Source organism: Zingiber officinale, chromosome 7A, assembly GCF_018446385.1.
Source record: "Zingiber officinale cultivar Zhangliang chromosome 7A, Zo_v1.1, whole genome shotgun sequence".
NCBI lineage: Eukaryota > Viridiplantae > Streptophyta > Magnoliopsida > Zingiberales > Zingiberaceae > Zingiber > Zingiber officinale.
In genome coordinates, this window is record NC_055998.1 from 80,615,718 (window position 1) to 80,642,822 (window position 27,105).

The 27,105-nt window shown below is 41.0% G+C and overlaps 1 pseudogene; it reads right to left on the reverse strand.

The window, feature by feature from the left end:
• Positions 1-1,462: 1,462 nt before the first annotated feature.
• Positions 1,463-5,289, reverse strand: LOC121999470 (annotated as a pseudogene).
• Between the last annotated feature and the right edge of the window lie 21,816 nt (positions 5,290-27,105).

Below are 27,105 nucleotides of genomic sequence, written 5' to 3' on the forward strand. Positions count from 1 at the left end.
GCAGCTTCTATTATTATTGTGGAGGTTACACAAGCATGTTCATATACATGTAACAGAAAATTCCTCAGAAGATAACTATACATATTCTAGACTGTACACCTTCCATTACCCGATATCTTCTAACACCGAATATTACTTGTCTGTTCATTATTACGGAGGTTATGAGATGTGATATAAAAAGGGAGTTCTCTCTGTTAGCAAGGTACACAATATATTCTAAGCAGACTTTACACTACACACTCGCATCTACTATTCATTCTCTTCACTTTTTGCTCGGGAATCATGTTGACTTGAGAGTCCAAGGGCCTACGCCAGGGAACTCCTCTCTGGTTCTCACCCTAACGTTCTATTTGCTCTTTTGAGTGTGCGCAGAGAGGAGATGAAAGTAGTGTCAGGCATCATAGTTTCTCCCTAGCAGAGTCATCTCTCGGTCAACAGTAAAGCCACTTGCCCAATGCGTCATTTCCACCACTTTCAGACATATTCAAATTTGACGTCATCTATGGGAACTTCACCTGAATCTGAAACAAGGAGATGGAAGAAGTTGGACGAATCACAACCATCACTCTATCGCAAGAAGGTCTAGAGTTACTCATAGCTATATGAGTCGAGATATTGTTACAGCAACAACAAGCAACAGTGGAGCGTCCCTTGCCCAACGACTTGGTCCTATCTGTGACAGGGCCACATGCCGAGAAAGGACATGGGTAGAGGGGTCAACTGGGTTTCATCTATCTCCTCCACCAACTAGCTTCATGCAAGCACCTGCGCAACCAATTAACCTATCGCCTGTGCCACCATCACTATTTGCCTATCACTGAGCATTATTCTGCATGCCCAAGTATCATCTTATGGAGACACGACCGCGTGAGGCAAAAGCCCCGATGGTCAGCGGACCCCTCAAACAAATAAGAATTTCATTCTCTCACGAAATATTGGAGGTTAGGTTAGCAAACCATTTTCGACCCTTGACGATCGAAGAATATGGAGGGGCAAAAGACCGAGAAGACTACCTCGTCAAGTTAAAAAATACTAACGTCCTCCACCACTATACGGATGGCATAAATTGTCGAGTGTTTCTCAATATACTGTCAGGCTCGGGACAGAGATAGTTCAATTGGCTCTTGACTGAGTCCATATGTTGCTTCAAGGATTTCCACAAGGCATTCCTTCATCACTTCGCCAACAACTCCGATACCATAAAACCACGCTGAGTTTGTTCTCTCTCAAATAGGAGTCCAAAGAGACACTGAGGTCTACATCAAAAAGTTTAACCAGGTGGCCATAGATGTCCCTTCAATCACCCCAGAGATTTTAGTGAGCATCTTTGCTCAAGGGCTTACAGACAGTGAGTTCTTTCGCTCCCTGATTAAGAAGCCCTAAAGGAACTTCGATCATCTACTTGGTCGGGTGATCAAGTATATTAATGTAGAAGAAGCTCAATCCGTTCGGAAGAAGGAGGTCACCTCACTCGCTGTAGTCTCAACTCCAAAGCGTCGAGCACCACCTCCGCCTCTTCCTCACAAAGTACCCCGAGCAAGCCCTCCACCTCCTGTCCCAAAGCCACAACACCCATGCTGTATAGCACATGGGGGATGGCGGATGCAATTTCCGTAGCCCCTAGATGGGCTCCAAAATTTTGTACCTACCATCGGTCTGAGATGCACAACACTTAAGATTGTTACCATCACAATCAAGAAAAGCGTTGGCGACTAACCAATGTTTCTGCCAACGATCGCCATCTCCCAATCGTCGTTGCTATAAGCGGCTGAACAAACCTCCCTGAATAGACTATCAAGGCATTGAATAGTGTCGACATACATCACAACAACAAGATAACCAGGCTCAGGCCCTCGCACGGGTCGAATGGGAGAGTCCCCCAATGTGGCAAGAAGAAAATCATAATAATGTCGCTCCACTACAACAAAAACCCTCATAGACATCGGTTTTCCACCGCTGTCTATTACATTTTTCGACCGATGTCTATGAAGGTGATGTAAAAGGTCTGTCATTTTAGACATCGGGTTATAACCGATGTAGTATCACTTAACGACATCGGGTGTAAAACCGATGTAATATTATATGTTAATAACACCAGTTTTGACAGCGGTATACAACCGATGTAATATTAGTTAATGACACCGGTTTTGCAGTGGTGAAAAATCGATGTAATATCAGTATTGTTTAACGACACAAATTCGATTTTCGAAACAGTGAAAAATCGACAATATCCAAGAAAATACACAAATATTCACAAATTACACAAATATTCTTCTTCCAACAGTATCCATAAAATAGACAAATATTCACAAATTACATAAATATTCTTCTTACAACAATATCCATAAAATACACTAATATTCTTTTTACATCAAAAGCTAATAGAACAGTTTTCTCATAGTTTCAAATAGAACAGTTTTCTCAAATTACAACAGTTTTCTCATAGTTGCAATTTAACTAATTAATCCATTTTCAATCCAAATCAATTTAACTAATATACTCACTGCTTCAATAAGCATCTGCACTTTAGACTCCACCAGATGTGAACCAAATTTAGCGAGCCCAGTTTTGAGTTCATCATGGGATACAATGCCATCATTGTCAGCATCCATCATCTTGAACATCTCTTTAATGTCTTCCACTTCTTCAGTAGATAAGTGATCAACAATAACCTAATGAATAATCAACCAAACCAAGTTATACTCTACAATAAAAAACATCCCATTTAACTACTAATTGTAGTGAGACAAACCCTTAAAGCTCTCCTTTTGAATCTGTTCATCATGAAAATTGTTTAAGTCTTGACTTGACAACATCACCAAGAGGTACATTTGAGGCTTTCTTTGCATTCTGAAGCCAATAATGCTCTGTATGGGGAAAAAATGTATAAGCATCAGTTCGACATAAGAAAGAAAACAACACCAAGTATAAAACCCAAGAACAGGATGACAAGCTAAAGAAATATGGATACCATCCCAGATAATGAAAATGATCTCAAGTTTCAAATTATCAAATGTTAGGGACACTTCCATTGAAGTTATATTAACAAATAGCATACAGTGTAAACATACCAAGCACTTGCTTTACAGTTAACTGAAGCTTGGGATCAGGTTCCAACATCAGCCGAACTAAATTTTTAGCACTGTCAGAAATACTAGGCCATGGTTCCCGTTTGAAATCTATTACGCCCCTAAGAATTGCTTGAGCAACTCCCTGTTCAGTTTCTGCAATTAAGAAATCATAGCTCGTTAGATAGAAAATGTATCTGAAGAAATACAAAAGTGTATTAATTAATAGACAATAAGTATCTTATTAGCATAAAGTGATAGAACTAATAAAGAATAGATTTATTCATGGAAAGCTTACAGTAGACAATAAGTAACTTATTTGTAGAAAGTGGTAGAACAAATAATGAAGTGTGCAAAATGGATTTATTGATAGAAAGCTTACCAACCCAAAATGGTGGAACTCCACACAGTAAGATATAGAGTATAACTCCAGCACTCCATATATCAATTTCTGGTCCATAATTCCGTTTTAAAACTTCTGGAGCCACGTAATAAGGGCTTCCAACTATCTCAGAAAATTTTTCACCTTGAATTGGGGTAAAAAGAGAAAAAAAATAAGTAGAGCACGCCCTTATAGCAAAACTAAACTCCAAGTTATGTTATTGAATGGAAGTGATCATTAATGAGACTCAACAAAAATGAAGATCATTAATATGCATTCATATGGTAACTAATCATTCTAACTTCATTAACCAGGAGAACTTTAAGACTAAAATAAATAGATGAATACAGTAAAAATAAAACTCTCCCTCAACTCCACTGAACAAAAATTGCTTCTTGTTCAAGCAGTGCCATTGCCAATAGTTCACTCCATTCATAACATTATGAACTTAATCTTCTCATTCCAGACACCCAGAGATCAAAATATTCAAAGTAGACATGAAAACAATCTCAATAAGTGCATTTCCAATAGTTCTTAAAATATTACCAAGGAGGAGAAAATAAGGAAAACATTCTTACGAAGTGTTCTTTTGTTTTAGCAAACTAACTTACCAAAATGCAAGGAACAAAATGTTAAGTAAACAATGAATTGTGAGATAAATTCTTTCCTTAGAACAACATTAACGGCAATACACGAACTATTTTAGAAGACAACACTAGCATAGATAGTTCCACGGCTGCACCACATTATTAGCAACACAAAATAATCAGATAAAGACAGTATCAGTGGAAGAAATGTTATGTTAATTATCTATTCTGAACCTAATCACAGGATTAAATCAATGTGCCCACATCCGTACCTACACAGAAACTTCAACTGATCCAAGCTTTTCTAATTAGAAAGAAGACACTTCATCAAAGGGGGAAAAAATCAGCAAGCAGTAGAAGATGAGGACGATTTGGACCTGCGAAGTTCAAAGTGGCGAGGGTCTTCTGGTAGGACTTCGCGCAGTACAAGCAGCCATACACCATGGGACCTAAACCGATAGATGATGATCGTTCTTTGTCAATGAAATATGCAGCGAAATCAAGTGATCATAGTGGGAAAGAAGGGAGGAAATGGGGGATGAAGGAGAAAATAAGTGTACCCAAAATGGCGCCTCTTCCGGCTTCATCAATGTCCATTATGCAGGGCTTCGCAATCCATCTCAGAAGGGAGGAGCAGGAGAAGACATCCTCCCTTCTCCGCCCAAGTTGCTGCCAATTCCAACACAAGGAACTGAGGAAGGAACTCACGGATCATGAAGACATCCTCAACAATGGTCTTCATGACCACAACTGTCGCGCACTCTGAGTAGTGGCCCCTCGCCACAATGCGGTCAAAGAGCTCCCCGCCCTCGCACAGCTCCATGACCAAATGCACGACTCTGTCATCCTCGCACGCCTCCCGCAGGTTCACGATGTTGGAGTTCCTCGGCAGGTGCCGCATTATCGTGACCTCCCGCCGCACGTCCTCCACGTCAACCGTTGTCTGTAGCTTCCTCTTCGAGATCAACTTGCAGGCGAGCAGTTCCCCGGTGAAGTGGTCCAGGCAGAGGTAGGTGACTCCAAACTCCCTACGATAGAGCTCGCGATCCAGCACGTACTTCTCCTCGATCCCGCCCACCGCCCTGGCGTCTCCACTAAGAACCGCCGCCATTCACTTGGAGTGCCCACCGCTGTTCTGGCGGAGGTGGTTCTTGTTGGCTAGTGGGCGGGTGTCGTGGTCATGATGGGGACGGGGGAAGGTCTTGATGTCCTCCTGGGCGACGGCCTCCTGTGAAAGGCAGCAGTTTCCCATATCGAGCTCGGATATGATACCTCCGCTCACACAAATCGACCTAACAGCATGGAAGTGACTAGGGTTTCACATCATATCAACCTCTCGCAACCACAACGAAAAAGAACCATTTTTCCCTTTTTGATTGGGGAAAAAGAGATAGAAGCAACTGAGAAAGCGTCCGATTGGGGAAGGTGAAACTTTTATCGCCGACTGGACCAACAAAAAAAACAAGCGAGACTGCGAGCAACGTGGACGAGGTTTTACAACGCGGATGCTTCTCCTCCTCCTCCATAACCGTGGCCTTGGTTAGCGAAGTTACAGGTGAGATGAGGATGAGAAGCGGAAGCTTCCATGGCGGTAGCTTTATCCTCCGCTTGGTCGAGTGCGAAGTGTAATGAGGACGTTTGTCGGTCGTGCTCCGTCTTCTTCCTCGTTTTGTGTGCTTGAAGCCTTTTGAATTTGATTAGGGAACAAGAAGATGAAATTAGCGACAATGGATAAAGGAAAAATTACCGGAATGTGAAGAAGGACTCTAGCGGTGGCAGTGAATGCTGGACCAGAGATGGATGAAGGAAACACTACTGGAATGCGAAGAAGGCCTCCTCTTCTCACCCAAAGGGAGGAGTTGGAGGAGATGCGGTGTGGTTGGACGGAGAAGCAAGGGCGTCGTGTCTTGATCCTGATTGGGAGAGGAAGGGGCGTCGATCTAGGAAGGGGAAGAGGGAGATGAGGTTGAGAGAGATGGTTGGAGGTTTAGGTTTAGGTTTAGGCTGAGAGAGCTAGATGTTCGGAGGAAGGGACGTGATATAGGTTTAGGTTTGGAGGAAACTTCACAGTGTTGCAAATTTTGGCTATGGGAAAATTAAAATATTTTATTTTGATTCATTAACACCGGGTTTTAAAAATCACTGTTAAAATCGGTGTCTATTAATGAAAAAAAGGCGCTCATAGACATCGCCTAAAAAACCAATGTCTATAAGCGAAAATCTACGCTCATAGACACCGATTTTTAGAAAAAACGGTGTAAAATACTCAAAGACATCGGTTTTTGCTTAAAACCGTTGTTGTTCCACTGATGTCTATGAGGGTTTTTCTTGTAGTGCTCAGGGGGATATTGGTATAATTGCAAGAGGTCGGAATGACGAGGATTCCAACTGGTTAAAGAAATCACATGTCTGCCAACTGGAAATTCACGCTGTCGGTTGTAGCCATGAGTAGGCACGAGGACCCGAGATTAGTTTTGGGCCAAGGATTTGGAAGGGGTGGAAATACCCCATGATGTTTTGATTATCAAGGTTGTTATAGCCAATTATAACATACATTGCACTGTTGTTGACAAAGGTAGAACCGTCAACGTCATCTTCAAGAAAGCATTCAAGTAGTTGCAAATAGAGACGAGTGAGCTCCAGTTCATGATGACGCCACTAAGAGACTTCACGACAATGAGGTCTAGTCGCTCGGCTAGATTAAACTAGCCATGTCTTTAGGGGATCGATGAGTCCCTAATGAGGATGCGTCGATCGACTTTTATTGCAGTAGACACGCCTTCAACATACAATGTCATTTTGGGTTAGCCGACCCTAAATGAATTTTGAGTAGTTGTTTGGACTTTTTGCCAAAAAATAAAATTCCCCATGGATGATCAGGTGGTGACGGCCGAGGGAGTTGCTCAAGCCTAGCCGGCTAGCAGTATGTCGTTTTAGGTTTATGTGTTATCCTTATGTCTTCCGCTATATTTTATTTGTTTCTAGCCGTGTGGGTTGTATACTGCGTGGTTATGTATAATTCCAGTCGTGTGGGCTAAGCTCATTATTATTGTTCAGCCACATGGCTATGTGTCCAGGTTTCGTATATTGTCATAAGGGCGAGATGTTATCCGTTTGTCAAGCAAGGACTCCTTCGGGGCGTGAAACTTATGAGGGTGGCTATGCAGCTTCTATCATTACTGTGGGGGTTACACGAGACCGTTCATATACATGTAACAGAAGATTTCTCGAAGGATAACTGTACATATTCCAGGCTATACACCATCTATTACCTGACATCTTCTGACACTAAATATTCTATGTCTTCTCATTATTACAGAGGTTATGAGAGCTGATATAAAAAGGAATTCTCTCCGTTGGTGAGGTATGCAATATATTCTAAGCAGACTTTACAATACTCACTCGCATATATGGTTCATTCTCTCCACTTTTCGCTCAGTCACCATATTGATTTGAGCATCAGAGGATTTATATAGGGATTCCCTCTCTGGTTCTCTCTCTAACATTATGTTTGTTCTTTCGAGTGTGCGCAAAGGAGCTGAAAAGAGTATCAAGTGTCATAATTTCTCCCTAGCAAAGTCATCTTCTGGTTAACAGCAAAACCACTTAACCAATATGTTATCTCAGGTCATCACTTTCAGACAACATCAAATATTATAACTTAATTTTTAAATTATAAACGTAAAATCTTTTTGGCATATAACTTAAAAAAATTATTTTAAAAAAAACTATTGTGCGTAGTTCGCGCACAGAAGGGTACACTGCCCATAAGGTAGGATCGAATTAACCGTTTTTTAGATTCGTGTTCCACACATTCCAAATCAATAGAAATTAATGCTGATGCAGACATCTATGGATCATATATTTCGTGTTATTTTTTTATCCAAATTAAATAATAGAGAGAGAGACAGAGGGAGAAAATGTTGTTAAAGTTCTTATTGATCTGGCTTTGTTGAACTCTTTGTGCAACATCTCAGGAAAAATTCTCGAAATATACCAATTACGTAAAATGTGAATAACAATATGTTTATTTTAAAAGTAGTTATCTTCTTTTCCGTTTTGCATTTACAATATGCGAAATTTTATATGTTTCACATTCTACAAATGCGAAACTAGATGGAAATCACAGATATGCAATGACTGTCCAAAAAAATAGGGTGCGTTTGGTTTGTCCCATTTTCATTTTCATTTTCTGAAAAACACACGTTTTTCATTTTTTAGAAAATGATTTTTTCACGTTTTTCGTTTTATTAGAAAACGCTCTCTCATTTTCTTAAAAATGAATGTGGAAAACGCAAACCAATTTTCCATTTTCTCATAAAATGAAAACAAAAAACAGCGTGAAAAACGTAAACCAAACGCCCCCTAAGAATTTATGTTTTTATTTTTACAACTTTTGCATTTCTTAAATGTGAAAGTTGTAGTTTCGCATTTCTTAAATGTGAAATCTGTAGTTTAAGAGAATATTAATCTGGTTATTTATATAATTTTCTTGAATATTGAGAGAAAATATTTGGTATCTATATCGTGGTAATTACAAAATGTGAAACCACGTTGAACTAAAAAAACAAAGTCAAAAAATAGGAAATCTCTAAATAAATATAAAAGTTGTTCTTGGATATCTCTCAAAAAATTCCAAATATGAATGTTGGAACTATAGTAATCATGACTCTGGAACAGTTTAGTAATTATCACATTAAATGGTTATTATGCGAATATATTAAAAAAATAATAATCATTATATAATTATTATAAAATAATAAAAAATATATTTGGAATTTTGATTTAATGATTTTTTTATAATTTATATTTGGTGATTTAAGAATTATGAAAATAACCTATATTAAATATTTAATCATAACTATTTAAGGATATGCCTAAAATACTAAACAACATTATAAAAAGAATAAACAATAAATTATATATATTGGATGATAATAATTAAAAGTATTTAAAATTTAATTAAATTAAAGTTATTTTGGAAAATAATAATATAATTAATATTATTAAGAAAAGAAATTTATATGATTATATAGATTTTTTTAAAGATTTTAAATGAATTTTTATTTTATTATATTATATTTTAAAATGATTATATTTTTAGTAAATGAATTTTATTTATTAAAATCTAAGTTCTTATTTTTCTCACGTCTCATGCACTTGCCTAATCAACCCTAAATCGTCGCCGCCACCTTCTTCTTCTCGCGATCTCGTGCTCGATCACCCCATGAGTTGTCCGATCAAGTCACGTCGAAGCACCTAAATCCTAAACCGTCGTCGCCACCTCCTCCTTCTTCTCGCGGTGCCAGCCTAAACCCTAAACTGTCGCCACCGCTTCTTCTTCTTCTCGCAATCTCGTGGTTGCCCGCCATATGAGTTGTTCAATCAGGCCACATCGGAGCGCCTCATTGTGAAGGTTTAGAAGGCAAATTTGGCTCATTGTGAAGGATTAGAAGGCAAGACCCAACTACGAATATTAAGACCTGATTCTGGTCGAATTCGCCAACATCGAATTGTACTCTAGACACTGAGTTTTATGGCTTTAAAAATCTTCTTTTTTAAAAAATAATAGTTCATACGGTAATATATTGATGTATTAAATATACCATGTAATTAAGGATGTATTCCACATGTGTAGGCTAGTTATCAGTGTTGATGGTACACATTTACGAGGGGCTTATAAGGGAAAGATGTTTGTAGTTGTTTCAAAGGATGCAAACAATCGTATATTACCTGTTGCTTATGCTATAGTAGATGAGGAGACTATAGCTAGTTGTGTTAGTTAGAGCCCTAGAGCCAATCATTTGATGATTGTATAATGGACCTGTTGTATCATATTCTTATATACATAAAGGCATTTGTTTTTGGTTATTATATTTACTTGTATTGGTGCCAAATAAACTAATTATAATAGCGTCCTTGAGTAGAAGGTTCTCACCTATATCAATCAGTTAGTTGAACCGATAGTGAGATGATATTGGGAACACTACTCTTAATCATTCCTAGTCGAGTATTAACATTCAGGGACAATGTTAATGCAATAAGACTAGCATGTAGGTCAACTCGATGACTTGATCTCACAAGTCATTGATATAGAGATATCAAGTTGACACATGAGTATGCATTGGAGAATGTATACTGAATGACCCGCCATGAGAAAGTATCATGGATCGTTATATGGGTGTCATATACTTTCTCATGTGACTATTAGTATGACTACTAGTCCTTAGACCTGAAACCACCATGGATCCCTACATAAAGAGTTATGTACTTTAGTTTCGTCAAACGTCACCCGTAACTGGGTGGACTATAAAGGCGATTACTGGGTATGTAACAAATTATGCAGAGGGATGTGAGTGATGTATATGGGATCTATCCCTCCTATATGACGGGAGCGATATCGATATTCTTGATAAAGTGAGACCACGAAGTGCATGGTCATGTCCAAATGAGTCAATATGAGATATTGAACTCATTTGATTTAGTGAGTCTACTTGGAGTTCAAAATTTAGATTGGTCAGAGGATGACACGGTCTATGCCTCACATTGATCAATCTAGATGTCTAGGATAGAAGGACACTTGTCATATTTTGTGAGGAGTTACAATTAGTAGTCACAAGGTGATGTTGGATCTCAACATTCTTGTAACTTGGGTAGTAATGATGTGTTGCTAGATACCGCTCATTACTTATGCTCCTAAATGGGTTTAGAGGCATTGCCAATGTTACAAGAACCTATAGGGTCACACACTAAGGACAATTAGATGGAGATTAGGTTCATATGATGAACCAAGAGGATTAAATTCATGTGATGAATCAAATTGGATTAAGAGTAATCCTAATTGGGCTAATTGAGTTGGACTCAAGTTGATTCATGTGTTCAATGAGTCTAATTTAGATTATGACTCATTGAATCAATTTAATTAAATAAATTAGATTCATTATATTAAATTGGCTTGAATTAAATGGTTGGATTAGATCAACCATGAGAGAGATTAAGTCAAGTTTGACTTGACTTGAGAGGAAGAGGAAGAGTCAAGTTTGACTTGACTTTATGCCACATCATTTGTGACTTGGAATTAAGTGGCCAATGATGATGTGTCACATCATCATAGTTGGCATGTAAAATACAGGAAAATAGAGAATAATAATAAGAAAATTTTCCGAAATTTTTAGAAATTTTTCGGGAGTTTTTCGGAGCTCGTATGGACGAGTTAGTGGGGATAAAAACAGGGTCCGAGAAAGCCTGTTTAGGCTACCCCGTTTAAACGAGGAAATGTTTATTTTCTTTAATCATTTCCTTTTCTTTTTCTTTATTCCCTTTCTTTCCCGTTTCTTCCTTGATCTGCGCTGCGCGCCCTAGCCACACTCCGACCGTTTCTCCTTCTCTTCCCAAAACTGACGCGCCGCCGCCGCCCTTTCTCCATTGCCTCGGTCACCACAGCCGACATCAGAACCCTAACGCTGAGCCTTCTTCGCTGCCCTAGCACCGACGCCCTGCCAAACAGCCATTGTGCCCGAAGATCTGCAACACCGACTGTCACCTTGTTCCTTGCTTGAGCAGCCAGTGATCGCCGGGATTCTCCTCACTGGTGTCATGTCGTAGAGCTGATGCCACCACCGTCGTCATCCCAGCAGCCGCGAGTCCTTCTGCCGGCGTCGCGTAGCCTTCTTCCCCTCCTCAGCCGCAGATTCGACCCGACTTTGACCTTGCCATTGAGTGTCCTATTCTTCTCCAACCACAGACCAGTGCCGAGCTATATGCTTGATTTATTGTGCCAAGTCGTGCCTAGCCGGACCTTGGAGGGAGTTTGGATTGAAAATTCACTGGCATGTGAAATGTGAAGGTTTTAGATTTGAATTGGAGATTTTTGATTCAAGGTAAGCTATGTATATTGTTTTGGTTGATCTCTTGTTAGTATTAGGTTGATATGGATTGGTAACATATTATATTTGAGATGTTAATATGTGATAACATGACTAATGAGTAATTAGTTGTCTTAGGTTGGAATTTCAGATGTGATTTGAGGTGCGGATCGTCGATGATTTACATTGAGGGCGGTAGCTTCGTGGTTGCTCCGACTAGGATTTTCTAACCACCATTTCTCTGACTGCGAGGTGATAAAAGGATACTCACTATTGGGTAAGTTTAGTTTGATTCATGATGGTTATTTGGTGGTTGGTTGGTTCAGATGGATGATGGTTGAATTGGGTTGATAAAATGAATTGTATTAGTTGAGATTGTTCTTGAGTTATAACAAATTGGGATCACTTGGGATTGATTCAAATTGGGTTTCCTTAATCGGAAAGGAAATAGGTTTATTTATTTGGTCCTGATCTTCAGTTAGCTAAATGATACTTGTTAGAGTAGCTAAATTGAATATTTGTATGCAGGACCCTGATTACGGGACGATTGTTCTGATGTGAGGATTGTTTATCACAGACTACAGTTAAAGGCGGGTACCTCTTGACTTATCTTTTATGATATTGTCTTTGGATATGCATAGTATTTTATAACTACAAGCAATGAACATGTTTGTCTTTGGTATGTCACTGTTTGATATCCATAGCATGTTAGGTTTATCGCCTGTGACGTATCCGTGCTTATATCATGTGATTTATTGCCATGAGTACTGTATTACCATAAGTATCTTAGTTTCTAGAATAAGTGACATACCATGTTTTACTGAGGTTAGGACTAGGTTCTGGACTTTTGGTTTCAGTCATGTGTATCGAGATTATCTGATACTTAGGTTTTATGCTATGACTGGCTTGTGTACCTCTATTTGTATGTCATATATGATTCGTGTACCTAGACCTTGATTCTTGATATATGCATATTGTTGGTACATATGTTATGGAAGGAGATATGTTTAGGATCTAGGTTGCTATACCATAGAGGGCCTGTGTGCCCTAGATCCGTGAATTGACCTACTGATACTATGATACCCATATTATGTATATATGGATTTTTCTATGCTGATCAGGATATTCCATACTTATTATGTTCAGGACCATAGGTTTTTTTTTTTGATATTCTATCTGACCTGTGTATTCTAGATTTTGGTATGTGACCATCGCTTTTACAGTACTCATTTTGTATATATGGATATGGTTATGTTGATCAGTTTTTGTTATGTATAGTGACATGCATCATGATTGCATGCTGTGCGATTGTCGGCTCCACTATGGTTGAGCCCATCGCCAGTTACATGTACTGCACACACCCCCACTCATGGTTTAGTGGTATATCGTGCTGGTAGGCGGTTCTTTGTTTAGCTCCGTTGGTCATATGACTCGGTGGTAGCCGTGATCGATTCCTTCTGTTTGGCTCGGCATTTAGTGTAGCGATGTAGTAGCCGTGACGGTGGACTCTGTTTGGCTCCGTTGGTCGGGTGACTCAGCGTAGTAGAGATTTCCTCCCGTCATCGTGTATAGGGAGATGAGAGCATTGAGCTCCCCATTTATGATTTGGGGTCACAGGACTCCGACAGCATCCGTCCACTCGGTCACTCATCGGGAGTAGTGACAGTGCACGGTTGTCACGACCCTACCCACTCGGTCTCACCATTTGTGTGTGAGATGACTGACTCGGGGTGACCAGGGCGCATCATTAGCATCATATGCATTGATGCATTTATATTTTATGATTGTGTTTGCTGCATTTGGTTGTTGCATTTTGGTTGGATACATACTTTTGACTGCATACGGGATTATTGACACTTTCGGTTTGATGACCTTTTGTCGGCTAGGAGTTCTTGGTGAGTCTGACTTCCTCGATTACCTTTCGGTTTTCGTATTCCTATATATGATTAGGTGTATTCCATGTTTGTTCTTTGTTAGATATATCTTACTACTCATGTCCATTGGTATTCTTGAGTTGTTGAACTCACCCGTTGATACTATCTTTTTTGGTACCAGTTGGTTTTGGTGTCGCTTGGAGTATCACTCTGCTGGTCCCACGTCACATCGGAGGACTTATCGGTTTCACGTATGTTTTGTTTGTTTTATGTATCGGTTTGTTTAGCTCGTACTCTGGTTTTATTTTTGGAGGGTTGATGTTGTTATGTGGTGTTTTGTATTTGTTATTGGTTGTGTAAGCCTAGCCTAGCAGTTTTGTGTTTTGGTTTTAGTACAGCTGAATTTGATATTAACTGCGTGGTGTTTGTTTTCTTTTATTGTTATTATTCCGGCCGTGGCTGAGGTATATAGTGCTTGTAGAAAGTTTGATTATGCAGGGAGATCTTTGAAATTTCTTGGACGGAGACTCCTCAGGCGTGACAATTAGTGGTATCGAGTAGGTATACTGATACTTGGGTGTTACGGATTTTCGAGATTTATCTGATATCAATTTATTTGGTATCAGAGATCGACTTACGTGTCTTATTTTTCCGGTGTTTCGGATTTCGTGTTTTGGTCTTCTCGATGTGACTTTTTGGGTTTTGGGACCTGGCAGCAGCAGGACATCTCCAAGCTATAGGAGGTATGTGGTATACTGTTATCCTACATTTTTGTTAGTATATGCACTGTTGACTAATACTGTTTATGACCTGTATTAGCACTCTTTACTGGTACCTGTCTAGTTGATATAGCATATATTTTATGTATTAGGTTAGCCACTGATCTTGATTGACCTTAATAGAGATTAAGGGTTATAGTTCTGGTGATTTATCATATCATACACCAGTAGTTTTTTTTTAGCTTATGTTATTACCAGTTGGTTAGCAGATTGAGGCACATACTAGTCTCTGCTATTATTAGTTGGGTAATTGATAGTATCTATATCTTTATGTTGACCTAGCCAGTGGTGTACCATTTTATTTTAGTAAATTACATCAGTAAATATTTATTTACTCATGTTAGATCGGTCAGTAGAAGACTGATTTACGTTTGTCGATTTGAGTTGTCATGGATCGATATACCTTTATGATTGTGGAGGATCATTTGTGGGTTACTTGTGCTTAGTTATGTATCTATAGCACATTTAAGTACATGACTTGTACTGACGTGGAAAGGACTGAAATAATAGTATATCGTTGTCGGCTCGACCAGGTATAGAGGATCGATGTGTCCTATTTCATGGGTACTTTAATTTTAGACTGCATGTACCTAATTGGATAACTTAGAAGATGGCATAGGGTTTGTGTGGTAGATTGGATTAAATGTGCGAATATGCATAACTATGAAGTGTACATATGATTGTTATGAGTTGAAGGAGTTCTATGATGGATAGTTCATTTGCTGATAGTGTGAGTATTCACATTTAGATATGGTTATTGTAGGTTTCTTGTGGATTATAGCTATGTAGTTAGCTGTACGTGTCTGATTTACATACTGGATGTATCTTATCGATTTAAATCTGTGACGTGATATGTGCACTTGTGTTTGGTGTAGTATTTGAGGTATTTTGTTGATTATATATGATTAGTGAGTGCACTCGTGTCTATCTTGATCTGCTGGAAGTATTATGTTGATCATACTCAAGGTGTATGTATATATGGGGTGAGTATTATTGGAGGTATATTGTCGATTATACCTACGTTGATTTAAGCACACGTGTACGGTATGTATTGTTGGAGATATCACGATGATTTATACCTTTGTTATGAGTATGTTTGGTGTATACAAAATGGAGGATTATGTCGATCATACATATGTTGTGTGTGCACGTGTGCCGGGTGTATGGTTGGTAGCATCATGATGATTCTACCTATGTTAAATGTAGAATATTAAATGTCTACATTATGATATTGGTTGTTTTACCCTGTCAACTAATTCTCTCATTAGTGGGTGACCGACCCACTAGGAGGATGATAGAGTTGATTATGGATTTGATTTGCTTACTGGGTGGTTATACCCTAGGCTACCCACATTGATCTGTGGTAGAGAGATCTCGTGCAGTCTCTAGTGTGATAGTTAGGTGCCTTGGACATGTATGTATTGTTTGTGGTGGAGCGTAGCTCCCACATATTTTTTGTTTGTTTGTGGTAGAGCGTAGCTCCCACATGTTTTAGATGGTTGTGGTGGAGCGTAGCTCCCACATATTCCGGATTATTTGTGGTAGAGTGTTGCTCCCACATATGTAGTATTTCGTGTGATGGAGCATTGCTCTCACACTGGAGGAGCTATTCTTTGGTGATTATATATCATTGGTGATTAGATCTGTTTATTGTTGTGGATCTTATGGTTAGGAATGTCTGTGATACGGACATTATGTGTCTTGGTTTTACCAATCGTGCTTGCGGTGCCCTAGATGTTATCATGGACACGATGATATGGGTATTCCTAGGATGTTTAGATTGGTTTCCATTGTCTTTGTTGACGATGTGGTGATCTATTTCGGATCCGAGGTGAGTCACGTGCACCACCTTTGCATAGATCTAGAGATGATTTGACGAGAATATCTATATGTGATTATCAGTAGTACTGATTTGGATTGTCTTATGTGATGATGTTTGGGACACACGGTCACCAGTAGGTGTGTACCGTGGTTCCACAGGAGATAGAGGTTGTTACCGTTGGGAGCAGCCGAAATCAGTGCAGGAGATCCGCAGTCCTTGGGACTGGCAGGATATTACAGACCTTTCGTCGAGGGTTTCTTTCGTATAGTTATGCTACTTACACGCCTGACCAGGAAAGGCGTGAAGTTCACTTGGACTGAGGATTGCAAGACCAGCTTCTAGGAGCTGAAGCGGAGACCAGTGTCGGCTCCGATTTTGGTTTTTCCTTTTGGAGAGGACGGATTCGTGCTTTATACCGACGCATCTCTACAGGATTTGGCGCTGTTCTGATGCAGCACGACACGATAGTCTTCTATGTTTCTCGGTGGTTGAAGGAGCATGAGAAGAACTACCCTGTATATGATCTGGAGCTAGTCGCCATTATTTTTGCCATGAAGATTTGGCGACAATGTTTATATGACGTTACATTTGAGATTCTCACTGACCATAAGAGTCTCAAATATCGGTTTACTTAGAAGGAATCTAATCTCCGACAGGGAAGATGGATAGTGTTCCTAAAAGATTTTGATTGTACCATTAGCTATCACCCAGGAAAAGCTAATGTGGTTGTCGACGCACTTAGCCGGAAATCTAGAGTGGCTTTGGCTTGCCACCGAGTTGTGGCTATAGACAGAGCAGGGTATTCTTGTTACCATGGCTGCTTAGTTGTTGATCAGGACGAGGATCCGATAGAGTATTTGCGGGTTATTTGCAGCCAGATAGCTTCCGGGTAGCAGACCGAGTTCACACGAGACGAGGAGGGTGTTATACACTTCCGAGGCAGATTATTGCGTACTTCAGTCTCATCCGGTCTTTTAGGAGTTACTTCCGGAGGCTCATCGTTCATGATTTGTTGTCCACCCAGGCGGTACTAGTGTGTACTAAGATTTGAGGAGTTTCTATTGGTAGAATGACATGAATGGAGACATCGCGGATTTTGTAGCTAGATGTCTTGTCTGTTAGCAAGTGAAGGCCGAGCACCAGAGATCTGTCGGTTTATTTCAGTGGATTCCTATTCCCGAGTGGAAATGGGAATATATTACAATGGACTTTGTGGTGAGTTTGCCGAGGACATGACGAGACCATGACGCGATTTGGGTAATCTTTGAGCAATTACCCAAATCCGTGCACTTTTTAGCTATTCGGAGGATAGATTTTCTGGAATCGATTGGTAGATCTATTTTGCCGGGAGATCATCAGATCACGTGGTGTTCCGTTGACTATTATTTCGGATAGAGACCCCTGGTTCACGTCTCATTTTTGACAAAGTCTGCAGCAGGTCTTGGGCACGCAACTCTGTTTCAGTACAACTTTCCATTTGCAGACAGATGGACAGTAGAGTGGACCATTTAGACTCTAGAGGACTTGTTGAGGCTTGTGTATTGGATTTTGGAGGCAATTGGGTGGATCATTGGCCATTGGTAGAGTTCGCCTACAACAACGGGTTGCATTCGACTATCCTAATGCCACCGTTGAAGTGTTGTATGGTAGGCCTTGTCGGACACCCACCCTCTGGATGAGGTTGGGGAGGCCCAGTTGTCGGGACCTCAGGCCCAGTTGTCGGGACCTCATAGAGCTCCGCATGAGGAAGAGATGATCCGTATTATCAGACGGAGGATGTCAGAGGCGCAGGACCGCCAGAAGAGTTATACTGATCGGAGACGGAGACTTTTGGAGTTCTCTATTGGTGATCATGTATTTCTGCGGGTTTCACCCACGAAAGGGGTGAAGAGATTTGGCCTCAGAGGCAAGCTAGCTCCTCGATACTTTAGACCTTTCCAGATCTTGGAAAGGGTTGGAGCAATAGCCTATCGTTTAGCGCTACCACCAGCTTTGGCGGGTGTTCACGACGTGTTCCATGTGTCTATGCTGATGAGGTATATATCCGACTCGACACATGTACTGACAGATATCACAGCGTCGTTCAGCCTGACGTCACTTATGAGGATATTCCGGTACAGATTTTAGACCGGAAAGAGCATCAGTTGTGGAACAAGACTATCCGACTGGTTAAAGTCAAATGACAGTATCATTCGGATGAGGAGGCTAACTGGGAGCTCGAGGATACTATCCGAGCCTGATACCCCCATCTTTTCACTTGAGATATGTGATTTAATTTACCGGTCAGCATTTTGTACTCTTTACCAGTTGTTAGTATTTGCTGATGGTAAATAACGAAATTTGGGGACCAAATTTTTATTAGTGGGGGAGAATGTAAAATACCGGAAAATAGAGAATAATAATAAGGAAATTTTCCGAAATTTTTGGAAATTTTTCGGGAGTTTTTCAGAGCTCGTACGGACGAGTTAGTGGGGATAAAAACAGGGTCCGAGAAAGCCTGTTTAGGCTACCCCGTTTAAACGAGGAAATGTTTATTTTCTTTAATCATTTCCTTTTCTTTTTCTTTATTCCCTTTCTTTCCCGTTTCTTCCTTGATCTGCGCTGCGCGCCCTAGCCACACTCCGACCGTTTCTCCTTCTCTTCCCAAAACTGACACGCCGCCGCCGCCCTTTCTCCATTGCCTCGGTCACCACAGCCGACATCAGAACCCTAACGCCGAGCCTTCTTCGCTGCCCTAGCACCGACGCCCTGCCAAACAGCCATTGTGCCTGAAGATCTGCAACACCGACTGTCGCCTTGATCCTTGCTTGAGCAGCCAGTGATCGCCGGGATTCTCCTCACTGGTGTCATGCCGTAGAGCTGATGCCACCACCGTCGTCATCCCAGCAGCCGCGAGTCCTTCTGCCGGCGTCGCGTAGCCTTCTTCCCCTCCTCAGCCGCAGATTCGACCCGACTTTGACCTTGCCATTGAGTGTCCTATTCTTCTCCAACCACAGACCAGTGCCGAGCTATATGCTTGATTTATTGTGCCAAGCCGTGCCTAGCCGGACCTTGGAGGGAGTTTGGATTGAAAATTCACTGGCATGTGAAATGTGAAGGTTTTAGATTTGAATTGGAGATTTTTGATTCAAGGTAAGCTATGTATATTGTTTTGGTTGATCTCTTGTTAGTATTAGGTTGATATGGATTGGTAACATATTATATTTGAGATGTTAATATGTGATAACATGACTAATGAGTAATTAGTTGTCTTAGGTTGGAATTTCAGATGTGATTTGAGGTGCGGATCGTCGATGATTTACATTGAGGGCGGTAGCTTCGTGGTTGCTCCGACTAGGATTTTCTAACCACCATTTCTCTGACTGCGAGGTGATAAAAGGATACTCACTATTGGGTAAGTTTAGTTTGATTCATGATGGTTATTTGGTGGTTGGTTGGTTCAGATGGATGATGGTTGAATTGGGTTGATAAAATGAATTGTATTAGTTGAGATTGTTCTTGAGTTATAACAAATTGGGATCACTTGGGATTGATTCAAATTGGGTTTCTTAATCGGAAAGGAAATAGGTTTATTTATTTGGTCCTGATCTTCAGTTAGCTAAATGATACTTGTTAGAGTAGCTAAATTGAATATTTGTATGCAGGACCCTGATTACGGGACGATTGTTCTGATGTGAGGATTGTTTATCACAGACTACAGTTAAAGGCGGGTACCTCTTGACTTATCTTTTATGATATTGTCTTTGGATATGCATAGTATTTTATAACTACAAGCAATGAACATGTTTGTCTTTGGTATGTCACTGTTTGATATCCATAGCATGTTAGGTTTATCGCCTGTGACGTATCCGTGCTTATATCATGTGATTTATTACCATGAGTACTGTATTACCATAAGTATCTTAGTTTCTAGAATAAGTGACATACCATGTTTTACTGAGGTTAGGACTAGGTTCTGGACTTTTGGTTTCAGTCATGTGTATCGAGATTATCTGATACTTAGGTTTTATGCTATGACTGGCTTGTGTACCTCTATTTGTATGTCATATATGATTCGTGTACCTAGACCTTGATTCTTGATATGTGCATATTGTTGGTACATATGTTATGGAAGGAGATATGTTTAGGATCTAGGTTGTTATACCATAGAGGGCCTGTATGCCCTAGATCTGTGGATTGACCTACTGATACTATGGTACCCATATTATGTATATATGGATTTTTCTATGCTGATCAGGATATTCCATACTTATTATGTTCAGGACCATAGGTTTTTTTTGATATTCTATCTGACCTGTGTATTCTAGATTTTGGTATGTGACCATCGCTTTTACAGTACCCATTTTGTATATATGGATATGGTTATGTTGATCAGTTTTTGTTATGTATAGTGACATGCATCATGATTGCATGCTGTGCGATTGTCGGCTCCACTATGGTTGAGCCCATCGCCAGTTACATGTACTGCACACACCCCCACTCATGGTTTAGTGGTATATCAGGCAGGTGTGTGGCGGTTCTGCTGTTTGGCTCCGTTGGTCATATGACTCAGCGTGGTAGCCGGCAGTCAGTTCCGCTCTGTTTGGCTCCGCTGGCATTTAGTGTAGCAGTGTAGTAGCCGGCAGACGGTGGACTCTGTTTGGCTCCGTTGGTCAGGTGACTCAGCGTGGTAGCCGGCAGAGATACCTCCCCGTCATCGTGTACCGGGAGTTGAGAGCATTGAGCTCCCCCATTTATGATTTGGGGTCACAGGACAGGAGTACTCCGACAGCATCCCGTCCACTCGGTCACTCATCAGGAGTAGTGACGACAGAGTGCACGGTTGTCACAGCCCTACCCACTCGGTCTCACCATTTGTGTGTGAGATGACTGACTGGCGTCAGGGGTGACCAGGACGCATCATTAGCATCATATGCATTGATGCATTTATATTTTTATGATTGTGTTTGCTGCATTTGGTTGCTGCATTTTGGTTGGATACATACTTTTGACCTGCAAACAGGATTATTGACACTTTCGGTTTGATGACCTTTTTGTCTGGCTAGGAGTTCCTGGTGAGTACAGCTTCCTCAGTTACCTTTCAGTTTTGCGTATTCCCTATATATGATTAGGAAGTTGTATTCCATGTTTGTTGCTGTTAGATATATCTTACTACTCATGTCCATTGGAATTCGCTGAGTTGTTGAACTCACCCCCGTTGACACTATCTTTTTCAGGTACAAGGTTGGTTTTGGTGTCGCTTGGAGTATCCTGCCTGCTGGTCCCCACGTCACATCAGAGGACTTATCGGTTTCACGTATGTTTTGTTTGTTTTATGTATCAGTTTGTTTAGCTCTGTACTCTGGTTTTATTTTTGGAGGGTTGATGTTGTTATGTGGTGTTTTGTATTTGTTATTGGTTGTGTAAGCCTAGCCGGCTAGCAGTTTTGTGTTTTGGTTTTGGTACAGCCGAGTAGGCTGAATTTGATATTAACTGCGTGGTGTTTGTTTTCTTTTATTGTTATTATTCCAGCCGCATGTGGCTGAGGTATATAGTGCTTGTAGAAAAGTTTTAGATTGTCCGCCGTACAGGGGAGATGCTGCCGAAATTTCTTCGGACAGAGACTCCTCTGGGGCGTGACATGGCACATGTATGTGCCACCTCATGGAGGTTACAAATTCCATCTTTAATGGCCACTTAATGCAAAAGGGGGTTACACTTCTTGAGGTGGTCGGCCACTTTTGTTGTGAATGAAAAATTTATTTTTCATTCAACTCTCATTCAACTCATCTTCTTCCTCCTAGAGCTCTCTCTTTTTGCTCTCCCTCTTCTCCTTGGCCGAACCACCTAGGTGCTGTCATCATCATAGTTGGCACATGTGTGTGCCACCTCATGGAGGTTACAAATTCCCTCTTTAATGGCCACTTAATGCAAAAGGGGGTTACACTTCTTGAGGTGGCCGACCACTTTTGTTGTGAATGAAAAATTCATTTTGTTGGAACCCCAAGGTTGTTTTGGTGTGATCAACAAGTTAAGTTAGGTCCTGTGTATTTAACCTTGTGTCTAAGTGTGCAGGAGCTTAGGAACACAGGTACTCGAGTGGAAGACGCAGCTAGCGAGAAGGACCGCGAGGGACGAGGGGCTGCGGAAGAGTACACCGGCGAGAAGGGCGCGGTGGTTCCGAGGGACAGCCGGGGCGGAAGATTGCTCGGGGAGCAAGAGGCGCTAGCGAGAAGGTCGGCGAGGGGCGAAGCTGCGGATGAGTCTGTTGGCGGGCGAGAAGGAAACAGCGGCAATTCCGAGGGGCGAGCGGAGGAAGCACACTCGAGAAGACCGGAAGTTGGGTTGGTGAGCCCTTTTCCGGGCGAGATCACCCAAGCAGCGGATCGGGCGGAAGAACCGGACGGCGGGAGCAGAAGTCCCGGATGAAAAAGTCAACTATGTTGACTTTCGAGGTCCGGGGCGCCCGGACCCATCCGGGGCGCCCGGAACCCTTCCGGCCGGAACAATAATGTTGACCAGATCGAGAATTATCTCGATCTGAGCGTTGGGGATAAATTTTATCCCCAGCGCCGGAACCTTTCGGGCGCCCGACCAAACTCATCTGACCTTGGTCCGAAGCTTTCATCAGTTCAGAAATTGTAAACAACACTTGTGTGCTTCCATTTCTTTGATTAGCTTCTTTCTTTTTGTGCCTACACTGCTGTAAACGAGGCTTCTCCGCCTGAAGGAGTTTTTAGTGCAACAATCTTCCTTGGATTAACAACCTCCCCGGTTGTAACCAAGTCAAAATCGGTGCCTCGTTTTTATGCTTTATTTTCTGCTTAATCTATTCTTTTCAAGTGTTAGCTTAATTGTCCGAGAAAGGGTTGTGTTTTACTCAGGGCTATTCAACCCCCCCTTCTAGCCGGCCGCATCGGTCCTACAAGTGGTATCAGAGCCGAGGCGCTTCAGGAGGACTAACCGCCGAACGAAGCAACAAGATGGCCGGATCCAACATCCACGCACCAAAATTCGAAGGGGACTTCGCTAGCTGGAAAAAGCGAATGGAGGTATTTCTTGAAACAGATTATGATTTATTACTAATAATGGAATTTGGCTATGAAGTACCAGAGGGCAAAGCAAGAAATCAATGGTCAAAGAAGGAGCAGGCTGACCACGTGGCAAACAAGAAAGCAGAATTTCATCTGCTAAGTGTACTTCCAACACAAGAAGTCAATCGAGTCAGTACCTACAACTCGGCAAAGGAGCTTTGGGATAAATTCCTTGAGTTACACGAAGGAACATCCGAAGCCAAACTTGCAAGACGGGATTTACTTCGTAACCAGCTTACAAACCTCCGATTTGAAGAAGGTGAAACAATTGCACATCTACACTCGAGGATTCAGGAACTCATCACCAGACTTACGAATCTCGGAGAAGAGGTAAGTAACCGAGATTCGCTAAGGTATGCCCTAAATTCCTTTCCTAGAAACTCAAAATGGGCATCACTAGTAGATGCCTTTTACATTTCAAAAAATCTAGAAAAAATTTCATTAGACGAATTCTTTTCAACTTTTGAAGTGCATGAGTCAAGATGTGCAGGTCCGAAGGAGCCCAAGAATAATGTCGCCCTTAAAGCTTCGAGAGACGAACCGAGTCGAATCTTCTCTCGACGACGAAATGGTAATGATGGTAAGACGATTTAAAAATATTTGTAAATCTAGGAAATCTAACCATCCGCAAGGAAGAAAGAAAAGAACCATCCACTGCTACCATTGCGATGAAGAAGGCACGTCAAGGACAATTGCCCTAAACTGAAGAACAACGGGAAGGACAAGGGTAAGAAGCCTATCCAAAATCGCAAGGCCCTAAAAGCGGCGTGGGACGATACGTCGTCGGAATCGAGTCAAGGAGTTCTCCGGGCTCGCGTTAATGGCGAGTCATCAAGACGACGATTGCGAATCAAGCTCTTCCGAAATGAGCATCGAAAGCATCAATGAAGGGGAGCCACGTCCGAAGAACAGGGGGAGAAACGACAACGAGATCGACAAGGTAAGTGAGGTACGATCTCTTCCTCCTAATAAAATGTTTAAATTCATTAAAATTTTAACAAAAGATTGCTGCAAATTAGAAAATGAAAATAAAAATTTAAAAGCAATATTAGCTACATCTTGTCCGTTAGAAATGCTAGATAAATCAAATTTAGAAAATGAAAAATTAAAATTAGAAATTCAAAATTTAATTTTTCAAGTAGAAAATTTGAAAAACTCTGCTTGCTCATCTAAAACCAATTTTAGAAGGTTCAATAATTTGAATTGGTATTATAGATATCACCAGGGACAAATTAAAAATATCTCTAGAAAATATGTCCCTAAAAACTTTTTAGTTAATCCAGTAGGTTGGAACCTATATTGGGTTCCTAAATCATGCTTAAATTAATTTTAAAAGTAAAATTAGCGCTTTAAGTGAGAAAATTAAATAAAGAATTTCTTTATGAGGCTTTGTCTAAGGAAGTAGTTGTTGCTCCAATAACCAAGAAGGTCTAGTGCCTCGCCACGACCTGGAAGCCAAAATATTGAAATAAATGTTTAATTAACTTACTAATGAAGCATTAATACAAGAATTAATTAGTGCTTGAAAAAGGTTATTCAAAACATTTTATTTCAATTTACCTACTTAGAATTTTGTTATTTTTATATTCTCAAAAATTATTTTTTCCTAAGTTAAGAACTTTTTTTTGAAACTAGAAATCTCAGCTTTAATTACTTAGAAAATTTTCTAAATTTCTTAAAAACTTAGATTTTTTTATATTTTCTAAGTCTTTAACCCTTAGATTTTTTTCTTGGAACCCCATTTTTTGTGATCAAAGGGGAGAAGGGAAAGTATAAGTCTAGGGGAGGTAGATAGAATTTAATTTTTCTATCTTTTTGCACTTAATTGCAATTTAAGTTAATTTATTTTTTTTATATATATTTACCCTAGCTTAACTTGGGTTGATCACACCAAAAAGGGGGAGATTGTTGGAACCCCAAGGTTGTTTTGGTGTGATCAACAAGTTAAGTTAGGTCCTGTGTATTTAACCTTATGTCTAAGTGTGCAGGAGCTTAGGAACACAGGTACTCGAGTGGAAGACGCAGCTAGCGAGAAGGACGGCACGTTGTGCGTCCGAGGGACGAGGGCTGCGGAAGAGTACACCGGCGGACGAGAAGGAAGCGCGGTGGTTCCGAGGGACACCGGGGCGGAAGATTGCTCGGGGAGCAAGAGCGAGCTAGCGAGAAGGTCGGCGACCGAGGGGCGAAGCTGCGGATGAGTCTGTTGGCGGACGAGAAGGAAACACGCGGCAATGGGACGAGAAGCCGGAGGAAGCACGCTCGAGAAGACCGGAAGTTGGGTTGGGTGAGCCCTTTTTGGGCGAGATCACCCAAACGAGCGGATCCGGAGGAAGACCGGACGAGCTGAACCGAAGCAGAGGTCCGGATGAAAAAGTCAACTATGTTGACTTTGAGTCCGGCGCCGGGCCGGGCGCCGGACCCATCCGGCGCCGGAACCTCCGGGCGCGGAACGATAATGTTGACCAGATCGAGAATTATCTCGATCGAACGTTGGGGATAAATTTTATCCCCAGGCGCCGGAACCTTTCAGCGCCCGACCAAGCTATCATCTGACCTTGGTCCGAGCTTTAAATCAGTTCAGAAATTGTAAACAACACTTGTGTGCTTCCATTTCTTTGATTAGCTTCTTTCTTTTTGTGCCTACACTGCTGTAAACGAGGCTTCTCCGCCTGAAGGAGTTTTTAGTGCAACAATCTTCCTTGGATTAACAACCTCCCCGGTTGTAACCAAGTCAAAACCGGTGCCTCGTTTTTATGCTTTATTTTCTGCTTAATCTATTCTTTTCAAGTGTTAGCTTAATTGTCCGAGAAAGGGTTGTGTTTTACTCAGGGCTATTCAACCCCCCCTTCTAGCCGGCCGCATCGGTCCTACACATTTTTCATTCAAGGCTCATTCAACTCATCTTCTTCCTCCTAGAGCTCTCTCTTCTTGCTCTCCCTCTTCTCCTTGGCCGAACCACCTAGGTGCTAGCACACCTATTGTTTGGTCTTCTCCACCTAATTAGTTCCTGTGGATACGCATAGAGAGTTGTCTACTTTGACAACTTGAGATCCAACATCTCCTTGGACAAGCGGGACTCGCGAAGGTCACGCATCAAGGGTAAAAGGTTTTCTCCATGTAAATCTAGTTTAGAACTAAGTCTAAGAAACTCGTACTCATAGTTTTTCGAAAGTTTTATTCTTCGCACGGATCCGATGGCGGGGTTTCGGGGTTTCCGCGATGCGAAAAAGCGGTTTTCGCGGCCCGAAAAACCCAACAAGTTGGTGTTGGCTTTTTGAACAATTCAAGTATTATGTGACACAAGATAAACAATTATGTGTTATTTCTGATAGACACTGTGGTATTTTCATACAATGTCAAATTTAGAGGAATGAAAGGAACCAATTGCATATCATAGATTTTGCCTTCGACATGTTCAAAGTAATTTCATGACAAAGTTTAAGAATATCACTTTGAAACATTATTGTTGGCCTATTGGCAGTACTACTCAAAGATGGAAATAAGTCGGCAGAGTCTTAGTTACAATGGTAACCATCGATAGGGATGTCTCACAACAAACACTTCTGAGAGTTTGAACAATGTATTACGGGGGGCTAGATTGTTGCCAATTAAGGCATGCATTGATTTGTCATTTCATAGAACTGTTCAACTTTTT